Below are 8,579 nucleotides of genomic sequence, written 5' to 3' on the forward strand. Positions count from 1 at the left end.
CTTGCAGGTCAGGGCAGAGAGTTGCTTGCAGTTAGGTCCCAGAGCCCATTTCTGAAGCTTTGGGGCCAATACTTGAACCATCTCCAGTTCTCAAAACTGTAACCATTAAAGGTAGGAATGGTACCACAGTTGACCCTTTGAAGAGAATGGTCACTGAAATGTCTATACTGGCAGCAGCCACTTGAGAGAAAGTCAAAATCTCCAGCTCTTCAGGTTCGTATGTCTGTTGGTGTATGAAAGCAGGGTGGTTCTCAAAAGCAGTGTCTTGCGGGGCTCATGTCCTAAATGTTTCCTCTCTCCTCTTGCTTGCCTCCTTCCACCTAGTTACCAATCTCCCAGCTGATGATTAGAATGAAAGCAAGTGGAAGAGAGATTACTTTTGGGATTGAATGGTTCAAACTCCTTTTGGTAGAACACGCTACCTATCATTGTAGTGAAGATTAATGGCTCCAAGCTCTTAGATTCCTATATAAATACAAAGCTCCCAGCTAGACAACTCTGAACGGGGAAAACAAGGCCTTGCCTTCCTGCTCCAGAAGGGGTCAGAGGAAGAGGCCCAGCCTCAGCTCCTGGGGAAAAGCAAACATTTCAGCTCACTGAAAGCAACTTAATCTTTTGCAATGTGCCTGGGGCGGAGAGAAGGCCTTCCCATCGCTATGGGGGTCCATGGGAGTCTACCACTCAGTGTAAATGCAGCAGAGACTTTAAACCCCAAAGAGCCCCCCATCCTTTACTTCTCAGTCTGATTTGCCATTTTCATGGAGGTTGGTAGAGTAAGTGGGAAGCATGACAACAACGAACACAGGAATGTGAAAGTGTTGCCTATGACTAAAACAGACCAGATCATTCAGATTATTGTTCTGTTTTTTTTTTGTTTGTTTTCTTAACACAGTAATCAAAAATTCAAATATTAAAAAGAAAACTGAGCTCCTGGCCAGTGTGTCTCAGTTGGTTGGGCTTCAGCCTGTGCACCAAAAGGTTGCTGGTTCAATTCCAGGTCAGGGCACATGGCTTGGTTGCAGGCTCAGTCCCTGGTCGGGGGCATGCAGGAGACAGCTGAACAACATTCTGCTCTCATATCCATGTCTCTCTCTCTCTCTCTCTCTCTCTCTCTCTCTCTCTCTCTCTCTCTCTCTCTCTCTCTCTCTCTCTCTCTCTCCCCCCCTTCCTCTCTTCCCCTCTATCTCTCTCTAAAAAAAAAAAAAAGAAAGAAATCAATTAAAAACCTTTTATTTTAAGAAATATTTTTGTATTGATCTCAGAGAGAGGAAGGGAGAGGGAGAGAGATAGAAACATCAATGATGAGAGAGAATCATGGATCTGCTTCCTCCTTCATGCCCACCACTGGGGATCAAGCTCTCAACTTAGGCATGTGCCTTGACCAGTATTGAACCCTGATCTCCTGGTTCATGGGTTGATGCTCAACCATTGAACAACTGGCTGGGCAATAGAAAAAAAATTTTTTTTAAATAAAGAAAGCTCACTTCTACCACTGTGAGATAATAACTGTTTAAATTTGGTGAGCATTTTTCCAGATGTGTGTGTGTGTGTGTGTGTGTGTGTGTGTGTATTTCATTGTATATGAGTAATGTAATTTATTATATCTGATTGATGTATATGAAATTTTTCTAATATTTTATTATACATTATACTACAATAGACATATTTTTGGATTTTGGCTGATTATTTACTTAAAAAGTAAATTCCTGGAAATTAAACTGCTGCATCAAAGGGAACGTTTATTTTGAATTTTGATAAAGATTAGTCTTTTGCCCAGCATTTATAATCTGAACCTCAAAGTACAATAATGGCAATTTCCCCATATGCTTGCCAGGCTCTAAGATGCTTTTTAAACTTTGCCAATATGAAGAACCCATATATGTAACAGTTTAAACTTGCATTTCGTTGCCTGGACGGTGTGGCTCATTGGTTGAGCATCAGCCTATGAACCAGGAGGTCACGGTTCGATTCAAGTCAGGACACATGCCCGGATTGCAGGCTTGATCCCCAATGTCAGACATGCAAGAGGCAGCTGATCAATAATTCTCTCTGACCATTGATGTTTCTATTTCTCTTTCCCTTTCTCTCTGAAATCAAAAAATATATATTAAAATAAATAAATTTGCATTTCTTCGATTACTTGTGATTACCACTGGACTGATATCAATCACCACATTTATTTTGCCTTCATTCATTTATTTTTAAAATTTTTTAAGTGTGGTAAAATACACATAAAATACCCAAAAGTAGGATTGCTGCATCCTGTAATATTTATAATCTTAATTTTTTGAGGAACCATTTTCCACAGTGGCTAAATCATTTTTCATTCCCACTAACTGTGCAAAAGAGTTCTAATTTCTCCACATCCTTGCCAACACTTGTTATTTTATGTGTTTTTGTTTGTCTTATAATAGCCATCCTCTTGGGTGTGAGGTGGTTGCCAGTGTTTTTGAACCTTATATAAATTGAACCATCCAATATATATTACTCTGTGTCTGACCTCCTTTGTTCAATATTATTTTTATAAGAATCATTCCTGTTGTTTCATAGAGCAATACGTAGTTAATTTTCAATGTTTTATGACATTTTATTAGGTAAATTTGTCATAACTTATTTATCCACTTTAATGTTGAGGGACTTTGGGTTGTTTCTAGTTTTTTATTATTATGGCTACTACAGGGAACATTTTAAATGTCTTTTTGTGATCACATGTGTGCCTTTCTGTTGAATATCTACTTATGAGTGGAATTGCTGGGTCATAATCAATGCATATAGTTAGCTTTAGTAGATATTATCAAACAGTTTTTCAAATTTGTTGCACCAATTTGTCCACCCACCACCAGTATTTGAGATTTCTTGTTGGTCCACACCTTCATCAACACTCAGTTGTTTTACTATTAACCATTCTGGTGGATAAAGAGTGGCATCTGATTGTGGTTAAAATTTGCATTTCCCTGGTCCATACTGGCCATTTGGATATTCTCTGGTGATCTGCATGCGAAGTTCCTTGCCTGTCCCTCCCCCCTCCCCTTTTTTTTTCTGTTAGTAACGTAAAGGGCTTCTTTATTCATTCTGAATGAGTTCTTTGTTAGAAATATATATTGCATCTCTCTCTCTTCTTTTTTTTTTTTCTCTTCCAGTCCGTGGTTTGCCTTTTCATTCTCTTAAAATGGTATCTTTTGATGAACAGAAGTTCTTTATTTTATGTAGTCTAATCTATCAATGTTTTCTCTTATGATTAAGTGACTTTCATGTCCTGTTTAAGAAATCTCTGCATATCTTAATAGCATGAAAATATTCTCCTGTGTGATCTTCTCAAAGTGTCATTGTTTTACTTTTCACATTTAGATCTACAATCCAGCTGGATTTTCCTCTTCATCATGTGAGTTAGAGATTAAGAGGTTTTTCTCCATATCGATATCCACTGACCTAGAGTCACTGCTCAAGAAGACTGTCTTTTTCCCCACTGTGCCACAATATCATCTTTGTTATAAGTCGAATGCCAGTTTGTTTCCAGTTTCTCTATTCTATTCTGTTGATCTATTTTTCTCTCATGCCAATACCACCCTCTCTTCATTGCCTGGCATCATAGTAACTTGTGATAGCGGGTGTCTTTCAGCTTTGTTTTTGTTTTGTTTTTTTAATATATTTTATTGATTTTGTACAGAGAGGAAGGGAGAGAGATAGAGAGTTAGAAACATCGATGAGAGAGTCATCAATCAGCTACCTCTTGCATGTCCCCTACTGAGGATGTACCCCCAACCAAGGTACATGCCCTTGACCGGAATCAAACCTGGGACCTTTTAGTCCGCAGGCTGATGCTCTATCCACTGAGCCAAACCGGTTTTGGCCAGCTTTGTTCTTCATGATTGTCCTGGTTACTCTTGGCCCTTGGTATTTCCATATATAATTTAAATTCATTTGTCACGTTCCATATTAAAAACAAGCCAACAAACCTGCTAGGATATTTTGGAGGTTTACATTGAATCTCTAGATAAATATGGGGAAAATTTATATCTTTAAAATATTACATGCTCACCAAAACGAGTTTGGCTCAGTGGATAGAGCGTCGGCCTGCAGACTGAAAGGTCCCAGGTTCGATTCCGGTCAAGGGCATGTACCTCGGTTGTGGGCACATCCCTAGTAGGGGGTATACAATAGGCAGCTGATCAATGATTCTCTCTCATCAATGTTTGTAATTCTCTATCCCTCTCCCTCTCTGTAAAAAATCAATAAAATATATTTTTTAAAAATATTACATGCTCAATTTATTTAGATTTTCTTTAACATTTTAAAATTATGTCTATAGTTTCTATATAGAGATCTTGCACATCTTTTGTTAGAATTATTCCTAAGCATTTGTTTTTTTTAATGCTATTGTATATGGTTTCAAGTTTAGAATTTAATTTTCTAATTATTTTTGTGGGTATTAGAAATACAATTGATTTTTGTGTACTGATCTTGTTTCCTTCAGATTTGCTTATTTTACTTATTAATTCTAATCGTTTATATATAGATTGAGCTGAATGGATCATTAATTTTTAGTCTTCTTTACTATTCAAATATTTTCTCCTAAACTATTCATTTTAAGACTACACGTTTTCCTCTAAGAGTAACCTTAGCTACATATCACATGTTTTTATGTAATATTTTCATTATCACCAAGTTGAAATATTTTCCAGTTCCACTAAGTTGTCTCTGACACAAAGGGTTATTTAGTAGTGCATTGTCTAATATTATAATATTGTGGAAATATCAAATTAAAAATGTTTTTATTGATTTTTAGAGAGAGAAGAAAGGAGAGAAATAGAAACATCAATGAGAGAGATACTTCAACATCTGTCAGCTGCCTTCTGCATGCCCCCTGCCAGGGATGGAGCATGTGTCTTGACTGGGACCAGGACCTCTTAATGCAAGCATGTCAAATTTGCGACCCACCGGCCACATGTGGACCACAATGACTATCTTTGTGGCCCAGCCAATATAACGGTATGTAAGAAACGTTTTAATAAAAATTTCATAACTAAATTTTTACAATAGCATGTTATACGTAATCTCTAAAAATAATAGTGTAATACGCTAATTAGACCAGACATCCTTCCAGAGGAAGCCGGGGCTGTGAGGGAAGCCCAGGTCCCAGGTGCTGACAGCCAGGGGAGGGAAGGTCTTACTCTTGCATGAATTTCATGCATCAGGCCTCTAGTTATTAATAACAAACTACAATGTTCACTAATGACTGATTACTATAATCATGTTGCATTCATTTCCCATATGCGCCTTACGTGCAGGCACACCATTTTTCTCCACTAATACTAGCAATGAATATTTTAGCAGCCGATTGCCACATCATTAGTTTTGTACTGACTTGTTTGGTGTGCACAACAGGAAATACTTAAGTTTCAGAGCATAAGAAAAATAGGTTTATTTGTGTTATGCTTATTAATTTGTGCAGTTATTCAGTGTTCATGTTCAAGAAAAAAATATTTTTATTAAAATGTTCTATTGCTTTATGTTAGCAATTACTCATTTATTTCAGCCCTTTGTATTCAGTATGTCTCCATCAAAATAAACCTATGTTTCTATGAAAATTGAAGCTTTTTTTTTTTTTTTTTTTTGTGGCCCACATAAACTTAAACCTTGATTATTTGGCCTGTGTTAGCCTTTGAGTTTGGCATGCTTATCTTAATGCATGGGGTTGGCACTCAACCACTGAGCTACACTGGCCAGGCTCAACTTATTTTTTGTTATTGATTTCTTGCTTAATTCCATTTTAATCATAGACATAATCTGTATGCTCTCGGTTCTTTGAAGTTAATTTGTTGTGTGGCTCAGCATTAGAGCAATTGAATAAAAGATCTATGTGAACATAAAAAATATCTATTCTGCAGTTGTTGGGTATAGTATTTAGAACACTAAAGTTAGTTCAAGTTTGTGAATTATATGTTTCAAATTTCTATGACTTTTCTGGTTTGCTGATGTTTGCTTTAGTTTACTTGTGTTAAATCTAGTTTCTGAGAAAGGTCTGTTAAAATTTTCAACCCTGAATGGGGATCAAAGCCAAAACCTAGGTTTGTGCCCAGGAATCAAACCTGAAACCTTTTTGAGCAGAAGATGATATCCAAACAACTGAGCCACACCAGCCAGGGCAACGCGGATACTTTTATAGATTCTAGTTCTTTGGTAAATTTTTCATTTATTTTTTTGATCATATTGATCAGTTATTTTAAAGTCCCTGTCTAATAACACCAATGTTGAGATCACCCATTGTGAATCTGTTTTTAATGCCCATTTTTTATTTTCTTTGTTTCTGACCATTTCTAAAGAAAGTCACCAAATTATACCTGTGGGGTCAGCTTAAAGTCCATGAAGTAAATTCTAGGTTTCATTCTAGATTGGGCAACCTATTAGCCATCTTTTAAACAAAAAACTCTTCATGTTTTTTGTAACAGCTAACTATTTCCTACACTCTCAAAAGTTTTATTCCTATCTCCCATGTTGTCAGCTAATGGCCTAGATCTCTGAATTTATAAAGATTTGGATTTATGGAGGCCTCCACCTCAAGATTTCTCTATTTTCTTATCTACCTTCTCTTTACTCCTAACTCGAGGAAGGCACGCCTCTTTTGTAAAAGAATCTCTGACCTTGATCTCATCTCATCTCAGTTGACTAATCCTAAACCTTGCCCTATTAATTATCACTCCCCTTTCTTGAACATCTTAATCTCCTCTGGTTCCTTAGTTGTTGTCAATAAACATGGCCAAAACTCCCCATCCCCAAACAAACAAACAAACAAATCTTGTTTCAATGCCTTCAGTGGCTACTACTTCCAAGCAAATGTTTCAAAAGAAGAATTTGTATTCTTTGTCTTAACTTCCTTCCTACCCACTCATTCCTTGGAGTTGAGTGTCTAGCCCCACTAGGTCACAGAGATTCTTTTTCCTTTGACCCTCGTGCGCCTTCTTTGACCTCTTTGTAATGTCAGTTGCTTCTTGACACTTTTTCCCCCCTTGGCTTCCTCTCCATTTTTTCTCGGATCTTCTACTTTTCTAACAGACTCTCCATTCCCTTCAGGACACCATCGTCCTTCTTCCACACTCTCAGAACAGCTGTTCTGCAAGTCACTGTTCTGAGCTCTCTCCTCTTTTCTCCTCTCCCATTCTTTTCCCCTTTAACCGCCACATCCACCCTCACAACTTCTTTTATTACCTAAAAGAAAATGACTTCCAAAAATGTATTTCCCGTTCCATTTTCACTTTTGACTCTCAATTCCAGCTACCTACTGGCCATCTGACTCTGGATGTCCTACTAACCCCTCAGATTCAACATGTCCAAAATAAGACAGTTTCTCCCCCAAATTCTTTTCTTGACTATTCTCTCTGTTCCAGAAGCTCCCGGTAACTCAAGCTTAAAAAATGTGTAACCAGCATTGTCTCCTTTATTTCTTGCCCCACCCTCCAACAAATCAGGCACCATGTTCTGTTAATCTCTAAAGTGCTTTTTACTCGCGCCTCTTCCTTCCACCATTTCTGTTCATTACTTTTGCAATGTACTTTCTTTCCTGTTTCTACATCTTCTAATCTATCTGGCTTGCTGCTACTAGATTAAGATTGCTTAACATGCTGAATGAATAACCAAAGTTTTAATTACGTTACCTGCTGGCTACCTCCCTATAATTGACTAAATGAAACTCTGATTTCTAAATGAAATTTAGGCTAAATAAAAGTCAGCCCTTCCTGAATCTAGTGCTAGGATCTATCTGTATTTTTACAGCTTTGGATCTTCCATATACTCCGTGTTTCAAGCAAATATGCCATCATTTTTTCAAGGTGTGTCCTGCAGTACAACAGAGCCCTTGAGGAGGTTAATACTAGCTCCTTGATTTTTTTTAAAGTGCTTTGATAATGAAATTAGCCAATGCCAACTAGCATTTCTGCATAATCTCTCAAAGCTTTTCCTATTCTAATGTACATTATGGATTTCCAAACGAAGGAGAAAGTATGTGGTATTTCCCAATGCTGGTTAACCGTGAATCTTATTTAAGGAACCAGCACTTATCTCACTAGACGCTAATGTTCCCAGGAACACATTTTGAAATAGGCTGATACAGAAGCTTTGTTATTCCCCAAACATACTCCCTTTCTAACATCATTCTCCTAGATTAGAACAGTGGTTCTTTCCAAGGTTGATTTTGCCCTCCGGGGGAAATTTAGCAATGTCTGGAGACATTTTGGCTGTCGGAACTGGAAGGGTAGAAGTCAGAGATGCTGCTACACATCCTGCAGTACACAGGACAGGCCCCCACAGCAAAGAGTTATCCCAGTTTAAAATGTCAATCAATACTGCCAGGGTTGAGAAACCTTGATCTAAATCAGTGATTTTCAACTGGTGTGCTGCAAGAATTTGTAAAGCATGCAACACCTGACTATTTAGTCAGGGGCCCTGACCTCTTTTCCCTGAGATTGTCAAGTAAAAATAGGACAACAGCCAGCACAATAGCCGTCCGGTGTGAATGGATCAAAATTATACCTCCTTTTTTTTTTTTTTTTTTTTTTTTTGTCAGATCAGCAAAAAAAGATACC

The sequence above is a fragment of the Pipistrellus kuhlii genome, unplaced genomic scaffold (genome assembly GCF_014108245.1).
Source record: "Pipistrellus kuhlii isolate mPipKuh1 unplaced genomic scaffold, mPipKuh1.p scaffold_m20_p_8, whole genome shotgun sequence".
Taxonomy (NCBI): Eukaryota; Metazoa; Chordata; class Mammalia; order Chiroptera; family Vespertilionidae; genus Pipistrellus; species Pipistrellus kuhlii.